This window comes from Nymphaea colorata, chromosome 10 (assembly GCF_008831285.2).
Source record: "Nymphaea colorata isolate Beijing-Zhang1983 chromosome 10, ASM883128v2, whole genome shotgun sequence".
Classification (NCBI taxonomy): domain Eukaryota; kingdom Viridiplantae; phylum Streptophyta; class Magnoliopsida; order Nymphaeales; family Nymphaeaceae; genus Nymphaea; species Nymphaea colorata.
This window is the reverse complement of record NC_045147.1, coordinates 22,331,446-22,345,206: the sequence shown is the minus strand read 5'-3', so window position 1 is coordinate 22,345,206 and position 13,761 is coordinate 22,331,446. Positions and strand designations below refer to the sequence as shown.

The window sequence follows — 13,761 nt, the reverse complement described above, 5'->3', positions numbered from 1 at the left end:
ATGTATACTTATAAGATATGAATCTTTTCTAAAAGTTAAAGTAGATGTATGAAATAATGCATTGCTTTTTCTATATCGAAAGAATTCCTTGTGTCCTTACCCGAGTCAAATGGGCTGGAAACTGCGTGGCCTCACGGTCTCCCACACAAGAGGTTGGCACTTGTCAAGGGGAAAGGCACCTGCCTAAATCAATTCTCCTCACTTCCATTCCACGCGACACAACACGTGAAGTACGCGCCTTCAACCTCCCCTGCTCTTCCCTTTTCACAATCTTACAAGGCAAATTGTTTATCTCAAGTTACTTATCAAGAGCTCGTCTTTTTCAGTCTTGCTACAGCTGTTTTTAATATTATAGAACCAAGGACCTTCCCTTTTCCTCCCTATGCCGCCGCCTCCGTCCCCAAACTGTAAAAGGGTAGAACAGTAATTTGGTACTCGTCAAGAAGTTAGGCTACGGTTTTGTTTTTGGTAGAGTATAATATTGAACACAACAGAAACACACATATACCATCCATCAACGTGTGCACGTACTAGCCTTTGAGCTATACGTTACCAGTTTTTCATTAAATATAAGAGTGGACAAAATGTGCGTGTTTTGAGTGGACACGAACCACATTCATGATGGAGATGAGACTCTGGCCGCGTTCATATACTAGCGTTGACGAGTTCCTTTCTCTATGCAAGGAACCGCCTAGCACAGTTCTCTGCATCTGGCTAGTACCTTACCCTCAAGCTTCCCAAATTAACAAAATATATCCGCTGATAATTGCATCCAGTTGGCGAAATTCTGGTCAAAACTTGCCCAACACCGGCTCCAGGAGTCCAGGTCAGTGTGTTTGCTTGTTAGAACGTCTAAAAGGATGGCGATGATCGCAACCAGTTCTTCTTTAACGAGATCATTCACAGTTAAAAAGTACACTAACTTCGGCTTCGGATCAGAGTTCGGCCCCATCACATTTCGGGGTTCGAAGAGAAAACCCGGTGGTAAAAAAATTTGGGAGAAAAATGTGAAAATATATTCGACTGAGGCTTTATGCTGTGCACTGGAGCTCGTTGATGCTTTGAAGCTCCGGCCGCCACCGCCGTTGATTAGGCATCCTCGCCGTCGCCAAACCGGCCGCCGGCGAAGAGAGCTCTTCCAGCCTCAGCTTCGGAGCGACCGCACTAATTTTCTCCCCGGCGGCTTCCGGAAAGACTCTCGCTCCGGCGGTTTTCTTCCCGGCGAGGCACGAGGCGGCGAGCACGGATATCTCTTCGTCGGAGACTCTGGAGTTCATTCTGTCCATCGGGAAGAGGACGTAGAAGTGGCCTATCCTCGTCTCGTCGTCCGCGCGCATCGTCTGGACCCGGCGGTGACTCTGCAGTCCGTCGGCCGGCGCGACGATCCGGCCGGGGAATTCGATCATGAGCTCGGCGACGGGCCGGGGAGATCGGAACTCGAGGATGTTTCCGTCGAGGTCAGCGATGGTGACGACCTGAGAGTTGACGACGGAGATGCAGGAGAAGTAATTTCCCATGTTTGTGAGCTGAACTGATTGCAGAGAGCGAAATCCTTCCTGTGTTTCAGGTAAAATTCGACTACTTTGAAGTCCCGGGAAAGGGCAGAAAGAGGGAAAAAGAAATCTTCTTCCGTTGCTTCCCGAAAGCGGAGAGAGCGACAAATTTATAGGGAAGCCGGGGAGGCAATTGGCTGGCAATTCCCCGTCTCTGTCTGCTTACTCAATTACAAAATGGTCCCCCTGATCTTTTCTCTTTTACAGTGAGACTAGGGAGGAATCAACCAAAACAATGAAGGACAAAACCGTCCCACAGTGGACAAAAAGCGTACGTTTCGACTTCAACGGTCTGCGGATCGAATCGCGTACGCGTCTATCGAAACGTGGGGGTAATGAACTCCAATTCAGGATTTCAGTTGGATCTGGATCCAAGTTTTGATTTCAGTCCAGATCGAATGCAATATGAGGTGTGGGATTAAACTTTAGTTATTAGGATCCGGGATCCAAACCCCGTGTCAAAACCAGTAGCGTGGCACCCGCAGTTTCGAGAAAAAGGTTAAAAAAATTGATATGGACAATCGATGCTCACGGAATGTACTTTATGGTGGGGCAGATCGGGTCCACGGGCACTGCGGGCGGTCCGATCTGCTTCCACCTTGCCCTGCCCTGTCCTTTCCCGGACTAGTGCATTTATGGTGTGAATGGATCACACCTGGCACCGGTCCCCGCGTGCCCCCAGTCCACCGTTTTACTGACCCGGTTTTGGTCCCAGCACACCCCTCAATCATGAATATGGGTCCGGGTCGGTCCAAAAGACATGAACTTCCGTGCAACCAATTTGTACCATAGTACTGGTTATAAGGCCATGAATCTGTTATTACGAGGATCCGATGCCCATTGGGCCTCACACTTAGGCTTAGGCTTAGGGGTGAACACCAAGTCTAGCCGAGTTCAGCTTGAGAATAGCTCGACAGAAGCATATCAAACTCGAGCTCGACTAGGCAGTTACGTGTTGAGCTCGAACTCGACTCGATTAAAACTTGACAAACTCGTTTAAATATATAGACTATTACTTTGCCATAAATCGAGCTTCACTCGATTAAGGCTAGACTAACTTGAATGAGCTTTTGTAAAAACTTAATATACATATTTTTTAATTGAAGAGAAAATGAGACAGATATTTAAAAAGTCCTACGCCTAATTTTCAAACCAAGTCGAGTTTTAAGAGTTCGAGTTCAGTGAAGTGGAACTCAGCTTGATTATTTTAACAAGTCGACTCATAAACTCGACCTCCAAGTTGATAGGAAATTTCAGCACGTTTTGGAGATACAAGATCGCAGTTGGTTGAGAAGCCATTCTAAAATTTCAAATACTTGGTTTCTACCAAAAAAAAAAGAAAAGGAAATCCTTTACTTGTAAGAAGTGCCAAATTGTTTAAGTCAAAATTTACATAATCCTGTCGTCTTAAAATCTATGAATCACATTTTATTTGCTTTTGTTTACGTGAATCGAGCCTGAAGAAGCAAAAGGACTGGCAGATTTGCTCCGCACCACACAAAGATTTGAACAACAAACTTGCGTTTATTTCATCAAAATAAAGGCGTCCAAAGGGCGACACAATGTGGGCCAAAGTTATGCACTGATCAGTTTCTGTTGGTGGCCAATCTTGGGGATAAGATTACTTGCCGGCCGAGAACTGTAGCCCATACTGGTTATGATAGCGTGAGTGCGACCATACTATGAATGGATTGGCCAGCCATATATATATTATATATACATATTGGCCACCCAATGGAGCAAGCTAGATGACAATAGTGCAGAGAGCACGTGGTCAGCTGCACTGTAGGTTGGCATATGAAACGCGCTTCCGCCATCCCAGCACCTGCAACTGCTTCCTGCTTGTTGGATACCTGCTTCCTTCCCTGAGTTCTTAGAGGGAACAGATCACATGTGATTGCACCATCTTGGTTTTCATTACTCAACAACCAATCCATCATTGCCGGCTCTTCGAATTGTGGTCCTTTGACAATCGTGTTGTATTTATCATCGAATCCTTACAAACTTTTTATGTATTTTAGTTTTTCAAAACATAAAATTGTAAAATGGGAAGAATTTGGAAAGCGAAAAGGGTAGCATAATTGGTATTGCTGCTTCATGTTGCTGTAACTGCGGAGGGACCGGAGGGACCCTAGCTATCTAGCTTGTAGAGATATGGCTGCAGGCAGCGAGGCAGAGCCGCCTCACCATGGCTGCGAAACTTGGTTGAGTACTAGATATGGCAGATTAAAGCAGAGGGATGAAGTTTTCCTGTGCTTAGATTGAAAGTTTCCAATTAATTTGTTTAGTAGTCGATTTCAGTTCATAAAAAAAGTACTACAAATTGAGGCAATTGGTAGTATGATGAACAATACATAAACACTTGAACCTGCTTAATTGTAGTCGGTTAAGTTCTTAACAAAACAAGAAGTTTGTACCAAGACAATGGGTACCTAGCCGGAACTCGTCTCTGGGCGTCCTCCCTCTCTAGTATGATGATCATCTCCGGCGTCTATCTCTGGCATTTCAGGTGAGGTGCATTTCTTCTCTCAAGTGAGACGCACTGTTCTGCCCCGTATTGATGGTTTCCTGCTGCCCATCCATCCTCTGGCTCGCTTTGCCCCTTTGCATTCTGGTAGCAAATACAATTGCACTTCAGCTCCGGCTCTTCCCCATCAACCTACAATATGGTTTAGCCCTATCGTCGTCCTCCTCCTTATCGCGAGATGGAGCAGCTCACCAGTGTTCCGGAGCCCCTGTCAACTGCAACACCCCATGCCTCCGAGGAAGACGGTGGGAGCGGAAGTTTGTAATGCCACAGGTTTTCCCAAGCCGTGTGCAGCGGGAGTTTGGGGTTCAACCAAGGTCGAGTTGTGGTGGGGGAGAGATGCCCGGTTTGGAACGACAAGGAATTGGTGGGGGGACGGCGATTGCAGCAGAAGAAAAGAAACAATCTGGCTTTTCTTTTCTGCACGTCATTGTTGATGACGAGCATCCGGTGGACAAGAGAAACAAGTGTACTCCTGATTTCTCAACACTCGCAGCAGAACAATGAAGGTAAATGAACTGATTCCTTCAATCATGCTTATGACGATTTAACTTGTTTCATGTTTGACATGCTTTACTAAATCTATTCTTTTTTATGGGTTTTGCTTTACTAAACCTATTCTATTTTTATGGGGTTTGCTCTTTCTTTTTGTTACATTGGAATTAAATTGTTTACTGTTTTTTCTCGTTCTCTCTCTCATAGAATAAAGAGTTGGAAGTATCGTTTTTGTGAAGTTTGCGGTTGAAGCAGGATCAGATCTGGAAAGCTCAAGCGGCTAATATTGTTCAACTTAACAAGAGTCGTTATCATTTTATCAGCTTGCAGACCATTGGGAACTATGTAATTCACAAAATGAAAGTGGGCGCATCTCAAAGGATAATAACGACCATGCAACAACGGTCTGTTTCACAGAAAAAAGTGATTGTGGAACAGGGTGTGACGGTGAAAATGAGAAGTGAAAGTCATAAAGAAAGCAAAAAAAAAAAAAAAAGAACGGTAATGTTTGATAGGAAAAATGACTGGGAATCGAGGACACTCTTGAATCAAGTGTATATTTGAAAGTCCCCATTGGTTTAGCAAATTAGCAGTTCTTCTTATTTCAGTATGTGCAGTTTTCCAATTGTACAATATATGTTTTTTGGTGATTATAATGTAGCGGTTCTGGTCTCAATGTCCACTGTGGTAGTCATTCTTTGCAATCGTCTCAATTTTTGTTGTATGCAAATAGGTTATTTTCTCGATTAAATGCTGTAGTTTTATGTGCTTAGAAGCTCATGTTTTCTGTCTTCCTAGAGAGAGAGGCAATTTTAGTTAATCAAAATTTCATTTCCGGTACATGAGTTTTTGATGTCGTGAACATTTCATTCTTCTGATTTCATGCTAGAAACTCTGATTCAGGTCAATGGCAGCGTTGTCCCTTTAAATTGGTTGTGCTCCATTGATGTTTGTTGAAAGCTCAATAGTTGAACTCAAATTACGAACACAAGTTGGGAGAAACTTAGGCACTAAAAGGCAATATTTCAAGGAATACTGCTACAAGTGGTCAAGGCAAAAAAAAAAGAAAAAAGGAACAATGTGTTGATTAATCTCTTGCATGTGGAATATACAAGAGGCAGATGAATGAAAAAACGTCGACACCTACTGGTTCATCTTTTCAACAGCAGCAGCAGATGGACGGCCATTGTCAAGGATCTGTAATGCCACTGAGGTTTTTCCAGGTTGTGTGCAGGGGGGAAAGTTGGGGTTCCACCGAAGTCGTGTTGTGGTGGGGGAGAAATGCGTGGTTTATAAGGACAAGAAATTGGTAGGGGGACGGCCATTGCCAGAAAGAATGAAAAAAATCCCACTTTTCTTATCTGCACAGCATTGTTGATGAGGAGCATCCGGTGGAACAGAGAAAAACAAGTAGTATATTCCTGATTTCTCAACGCTCACAGCAGAAGAATGAAGGTAAATGAACTCATTCCTTTATCATTGCTTGTGGCGATTTAACTTGTTTCATGCTTGACATCCTTTTACTGATTCTGTTCTTTTTTTGTGGTCTTTCCTCTTTCCTTTTGTTACATTGGAACTAAATGGTCTACTGTTTGTCTCGCTCCTTCTTTCAACAGAATGGAGAGTTGGAAGTATCGTTTTTTGTGAAGTGTTCTGTTGAAGCAGCATCGGATCTGGAATGCTCAAACGGCTAAGCTCCCATCTGGTCTTTAGCTTAATAAGAATCGTTATCATTTTATGAGCTTGCAGTCCTTTAGGTCCTATGTAATTCACAAAATGAAAGTGGGGGCATCTCAAAGGATACGAACGATCATGCAACAACAGTGAGTAGAAGACAGGTCACGGTTTGTTTCACAGAAAAAGTGATTGTGGAACAGAGTGTGACGGTGAGACAAGAGAAGGACAGATTAAGAAAGTAAAAATTGAACAGTAATAAAAATGTTTGATAGGATAAGTGATTGGGAATCGATGAGAGACTCTCTTCAAGTATACAATTGGGAGTCCCATTCATTTGACTGTTGTCCTTATTCCAATACGCAGTTTTTGAATTGTATAATATATATGTTTGGAGATTATGTAGCGCTCTGGTCTCAATGGCCATTGTGGTAGTCATTCCGTACAATCGTCCTAATTTTCATTGCGTGCATTTAGGTTCTTTTCTCAATTAAATGTCGTAGTTTTATGAGCTTATAAGCTCATGTTTACTGTCTTCTCAGACAGAAACATCTTTAGTTAATCAAAGTTTCATTTCTAGCATGTGAGTTTATGATTTCGTGAACGTTTCATTCTTCTGATTTGATGCTACAAACTGTGATTCCGGAAAATGACCGTGTTGTCCCCTTAAATTGGTTGTACTCCATTGGTGACTCTGGAAGCCCTTTGATCGAACTCAAAATACGAACAGAAATTGGGAGGAACTTTTAAGGCACGAAAAGACGATGTTCCAAGGAATACTGCTACATGTGGTCAAGGCAAAAGAAATAAAAAAAAGGAACAAGGTGTTGATTAATCTCTTGCATGTGGAATATACAAGAGGCAGATGAATGGGAAAGCGTCAACACTTACTGGTTCATCTTCTCAACAGCAGCAGCAGATGGTTGCAATGCAAGAAACTTACTTGCAGGACAGAGCATAGGCTCCTCAGAATGTTGAATCAATCATTCATGAGTTCCGGGGTATCTTCACTAAACTCGCTAACATGGAGCGAGAGAGAGATGTAATTCAGGTGTAGTTCATGCAGTTCTCACATATTTTGTTACTGCGAGCAAGTGCGTTGATGTACTGTGCTAATGTTTTTCTCTATTTTTGGAGTTCGTATGATATAAATTTATTCAGAAATTTTTTCTTACAACTTATCAAACATTTGAAAAAAAATTCACATATATTTTCAGTGCCCGTCAAACAAAATTTCAGAATGGAATGGAAAGAAGTAATCCTCTATCCTCTATCCTATTCCAGGGATTTTTCTTAGATAAAAATTTGAAGGTTTTTTTTTTTTTTTTTTCTGTGGGACTCAAACACCGCCTTTCTCGTGTTTTTATAAAATAAATGAGATTTCTGTAGACAGGTATACTCAAGATAATTGGGAATATAAAATTCACTTTATTTGCACTTGTTTCTCTTTTGTTTTGTTTTTCCTTCACTAATTGGATGATCTTGGGCCCTCACCTTGACGACACTTCTTCTTCTTCTTCGTCCTCTTCTCCTTTTATAAGACCAGGAATCCTTTAAGAACAACCTGTAACCTGAATCTGTCTTTCTCTCCTTTCAACCCCTATTTTGTCTGCCTCTCTAAAAGATTGTTCTTTCCGAACGGTTGTCATCTTCCGAGTTGCGTGAATTTGGCACCACCGCCGATGCACCGATCAACGGTCTCAGCAGCTGCTCCATGGCGTGAGCTGCCGTACGTCCCCACCGGGCAGGCAGTGACGATGAAAGTGACAGAGAAAATAATGGCCATGGCGGAGGGTGCAGTTGGCAGCGTTGCCGGATGCTCCTTTAATGGTACTGTCTGCTAGCTCCATCTCATATAACACCAGACCTTCTCCTGTCATTTTCCAGGTTGTCCTGCATGGGATGGAATTGATGTTGGAGGAGGGCCTGAGCCATGAGATCCATTTCAAGATGGTCATGCCGGAGCAATTTTCCGACGTACTTCGATCATGTAGATCTCACTTCAAAGAGTTTAGAACTTCAAAGACTACCATGCTTTTCACAGTTGCGCACAATCTTTGAAATCATCAGAAAGTTACAAGCTGGGAATAGCTGCAGCTTGGCAAGTTTATAAGAAATATACTTAATATTGAATCCCCTTTATGAAATATTCTCCAAATAAACAAATCCAGTGCTGAATTTTGAACAGGTGGTGGAGGCGATGAAAAAGGTGGGTGAATTCAAAACAGATTCTTGAAGGAATCAAATTCACGTGAATGGAAGATTTGTGTGCGTTGGCAGGTACTGGCAGTGGCCCCTCTGCTCAGTCTGCTTTGCTCATGCATGGCTTCTTTCCAAAACATGAACATGTCATTTATGGAGTTTGTATACAAATTTAACTCTACCAACAAAACCAGCTGCGAGATGGAAAATCTACACACACTCACATAGTCACATGCATGCTTCAAGGCATATTCAACACACACATGCACATGCACAAACATGTCTTTACCTAGATCCACTTAGCTTTTACGTTGATTTGTCATCCTGTATTTTCTACATCTTCCACAAATGTACGACATGTCGAGCCAAGCTGTGCCCTGTTATCATCAACCTTACGTCTGATCACAAACTTGAGAGATGTTAATTCGACCAAAGCAAGGTCCGGTCGACCAATGACCTGTCTTCGGGGTTCGTGGTTTGTATATTTAAATATTACTTTTGCCTTGAGAAACATAGTATAGCTGGTCGAGTTAAAGCATGTAAGGAAGCATGTCTTTATTTTAATTTATGTGAGTGATACACATTTGCATTTTAAGTGGTGAGGCATGGTACTTAAGTTGGGGGGCGCAATGCTGTCGTAATTGTGACCCTAATGGTGGGTTATTAACCTCCTGCTCACTTGAACATTGGCAGAATGCTCGCTCATGATACTGGTTATTGACTACATTGCCCTAAGGACGATTTGTATAATTATAAGAATCTCAACAAAGCCTAGGCCTTGCATAATTATCCGAAACTTTGTCGCTTGCCTAAGTACATTAAACCCCTAGGCACTATAGTATCCTACCCCTAGGTTCTATGTCTGCTTTGGCTTGCAGATGGGTCCAAAGTTTGAACCAAAGACAGGCTGCCTTCAGCCACTAGACCCCACATTGCAACGTTCTCTTTAGGCGCTCTTGGGTCAGTGTCAAATTCTTCACATAAAATGACAAGAAATTAGAAAGCAGAATATGACACTACGAGTAAAAAATTGAGAAAGTGCTTGCACATTTGCATTAACACAAGTGGAATCGTACTATATTATTAGAAAGAAGAAAACAAATTCTTCAATCAAACGGTGAAAAGATTAAACATTGAAAAAACAAAAGAATCATCTACAAAGCAAAAATAGATACTTTGACAGACGAGTTTTCTCGTTTTAAATGAAACAATGTTCTGTGTAGAAGATTCGAGTCACTATAAACACAGATGTGCATTGATGGTGGGCTTCAATCTTTGGCTAAATAAACATAGAGCTGTGTAGGGCTGCACAACAACGAGTCCAGCCAACTTGAGGTAGACTCAAACTCACTAAAAAAAACTCGGCTCGTGCTCGAGTCATTTATAAACGAGTCAAGTTTGAGCTTACAAAGATATTCGAAATGAAAACTTGCCAAATAAGCTTGGGCCTTGGGCTGGCTGCCGGCGGAGGTCCAGACCCGATTCGGGCATTCGGCCCTACTAATCTTTAAAATTATTTTTTATTAATAATATATATTTTATTATTAAAAATATATTTTATATTAAAAAAACATATTTTATATTTAAAAAATAGTTTTTATTAAAATCGAGCCGGGCCGGGCCGGGCCAGTCAAATGCCCACTCTTGATCGGGTCGGCCCAACACCTGAAACTCGGGCCGAGGCTGGCCCAACCGTTCAAACCCGAGTCCGAGTCCGGCCTGGTCCAGTCCGGGCTTATCGGGCCCAACCTTATCGGATCGGCTCGGGCCCGATAGTGGGTACTTGCCGGCGGCCCGGTGATTCACCAGTTTTAACTTTTAGGGTAAAAACAAATTTTCTCAAGTTAAATAAGTTAGATGTTTTCATGAGTTAAACGAATTACAAGATTTAACACTTATACAAGTTAAATGAGTTAATGCTTACACGAGTTAAAATAGGTTAAACGAGTCAAGTTCGACTTGATTTTGTGTAGTTGAGTAAAGCTCTAGCTCGAGCTTACTATAAGTAGCTCGACTCAGGTTCAAGCCGAGCTTAGGTTTTTCTAAGCCAAGTGGAGCTCGAGCTCCGGCTAGTGTGCAGCCCTAAAACTGTGGACTTTATTTGCCCTTTATTCACATCAAAATAATAATTTATGTTATCCGACCAAGTTGAGAACTCCGCGGCTTTGGATCCTATTAATTCTATTAAACAAGTAAAGACTTTGTCCTCCATCTACTATTTTATTCAACTTCCCATTATTATTAGGATGAGTTAAATTGCACAAGCATACTTGACTACGTCTTCTTCTTTTTTTAAAAAAATTTCTTGGTAGGGATATTTCAATTTGGGTTTCACCTCCACGTCATAAACTGAAACGCAGGTCTGAATTTTGAAATTTCGAATCCCTGGTTGTTGTGTCCATGAACAATACTTGGAATGAGTTGCGAAATATACCATGTTCTTGAGACGCAACATTTGTTTGTTGTTTGAGGACCGTATTCCCAAATTGTAGCGACAATAAGGCTCGATGCAGTAGTTCAGAAACAACAACTTCTTAAAGATGGTGTTTGGCAGCATAATACTCTACTATAATGTTTCATGAATTTATTTTAAAAATCTCAAGTCATTGGATTTAGTTATTTCATGAATCTATCTTTATTTTGAAATAAATTCATGGAACGCTATATTAGCATTACTGCTGTCTAATACTCTCAAATTTATCATGGAAAGAAACCAATCTAGATGATCTCTTCCAAATAAATTAAGAATATGAATAGAAGTCATTACAAATAGCGCGACCATCATTATAATGTTGCATAAATATGTTGCAAAGGTTGAGGTAGATTAATGTTACATTGTATTTTAGTGATTCATAGTTTTTAAGATATCATTAATGTGTTACTGCCATTACCATGAAAAGAAACAAATATGCATAAAATGATGATAAAATCAAGCGAGTAATATAAATAACTTCAAACATCAGAAAGCTTTCATACTATCCCATGCCAAAAAAAAAAGCCTCTATAATTAACATAAAGTTCATTAATCAAATTTATAGCTCTTAACGATAGGAACATTAATTTTAAGAAAAGAATTCTCCAAAACACTGAAAATTTAACAACATTGCATTTGCGTGCCAGCTGCCCTTGGCGTGACATAGAGGTCTCATCCTTTCACCGTAGACAGCTACACATAGTAAATTTATTAGAAAATGGTGATTGATTTGTTGCTATCTTATCCATGGGATTAGGTTATAGTTTGATGAGAAAACTCTGGGGACTGACATGTAAGGATCATTTAGTGAGCCGACATATGTCAATGAAAAATTTCAAACATTATGGTTGTTTTCATATAAATATCTACTTAAGTGATTGCGTTTTGGGATATTACTTCATTTTGTATGGTATGAGACAATTTTATAATGTATAGATACTTGTACGCAATTATGGATTTTTTGATGGGTTGAATCCGTAATTGCTCATAATATAAAAGGATAGTGGTCATTGGGATCGTGCAAGGGAGACTTGAAACGTCGCTTTTTAGGGTTGTCTCTTTCTCATTTGAGAGAAACCGCACGTGCTCCGCACAGACCTTGAAAGATTCTACTACGATTTCACCGTTCGGTTGATCAAATGGATTCAGGTACGCTTTCGCTACATTAAAGTTTTGATTCAGTGATTTAACATAAACATGATCCTGTTTAAGACATATTCTCTTCTTTGGGTATGCATGAAGAATCTCCCCATCATGACCTCATTAAAGCATTTGAAAGCTGAATTGTTAATTAATGTTTTTCCCCATGAAAATTGCCCATATAAATGTGATATACGTGGTCAAGTCAACCGAAGAACAGTAGGTTGGATTTGGAATCGTTTTCAGATTTTCTTTTAATAAAAAAATTCTTTTCCCATTTTAATGGCCACTGAGATTCAATATTGAAAGAATTGGAATCAATACAAACCAATTTAAAATAAATGGTTTTCCACTATTGGCATTTATACAAGCTAAATCAATAGAAAATATCTTTTATTATGGGACTAGCACTTGGAGGTCTAACACCTACTCGCCAAGATTAGTCTCATGGGACTAGCACTTAGGGGTTCGATAAGGACTCACTTAGGGCGATAGGCCGATAGCTCCCACCCTTTCTTTCGTCCCCTTAAAAGGCATTTTGACAAGCTGTTATTCTTTGATATATGTGCCTCCTTTTATAAAGTATGTATTTTAAAATGTGTTCAATGCATTTACCCTAATTTTTTGAATAGATGTAAGGAATAGTAACATTTTGTTACTTTGTCATACAGCTCTTAAAATACCATCTCTACCTTCAACGCCTTAGAGTAGTGTTTCTGCTATGTTTCAACTATATCTGAACCTTCCTTGTGCAAATACAATACCTCAAAATGTAAACTATTCCATTATTAGCTGTCTCAGTAGAAGGGCCTTGGAACATTGGCAATTGGGTGATGGACCATTTAGATCAAACGAAGTAATTGGACAGACTTTATTTTCCGGTTACAGTATTTGATTCTTTCGCCAAATCGTGTTTGCATACCGTTGTTGTGCATTTGATCAAACACAAACTTTCCTTTGCTTAACATGTCTAGATACGACATTCGGCACTCCTTTCCCTTCATTTATTCCCGTTTTAAAGGCTCAGCAAACTCATTCATTCAATTGAGAAGGGACGTCGTGAGATTCGTCATATTTCAAAGCGAATATTTGGCAAGTCAAGGATTTCAGCTTGACATTCATGTTCGGACAGCGGATCATGACGAAAGATCGGAACACTTTTTGGCGTTTGCTTGGACGCATGATGTAGCACGATATGCAAAGAAAAAGGGACAAAGTATGATATCAATCATTTTTTTTTTTTCAAAATACACAAGTCGTTTCAAGACTCATTGTGGTCATCCATATATATATTTCAATCTCAATTAATCCCATAATATTTCCATCTTAATTTGGATTGCCCAGCTTACATGACTAGAAATGTCCACAATAGTAACAAATTTCCTGTTCATTAAATAGCATTGTCTTCTTTACTAACAAAACTACTACATGTTCATTCACATCTAAGTTGGTAACCTGTCCTTTTAGTCGACCATATAAAGACATAGGTCTGCTTTTACGATATTGAAAAGCTTCCCGTACTTCCACAAAATGTTTAGAATCAATGAATACTAATTATCGTGTACCTCCACCAAACGCTCATGGAGAATGAGGTTTGAGCTTCTGAACATCGAGATTTGAATATTGTCTCATGTCCAATGGGTCGGCCCGAGACACCATAAGGTGGCAGCATAAATGGAGAATAGGAACATTTTATT

The 13,761-nt window shown here is 40.5% G+C and overlaps 1 long non-coding RNA gene across 2 annotated transcripts; it reads left to right on the top strand.

Annotated features, from left to right (window-relative positions):
• The first annotated feature begins 3,405 nt into the window (after positions 1-3,405).
• LOC116262949 (uncharacterized) lies at positions 3,406-7,324 on the top strand. Of its 2 annotated transcripts, none has more exons than XR_007574499.1 (3): positions 3,406-4,589; positions 4,783-6,030; positions 6,192-7,324. It is a non-coding gene; the product is annotated as an uncharacterized LOC116262949 (long non-coding RNA). The 2 variants fall into 2 exon arrangements; XR_004174540.2 differs by having other exon boundaries at positions 3,415-4,589; positions 5,479-6,030.
• Positions 7,325-13,761: the final 6,437 nt, after the last annotated feature.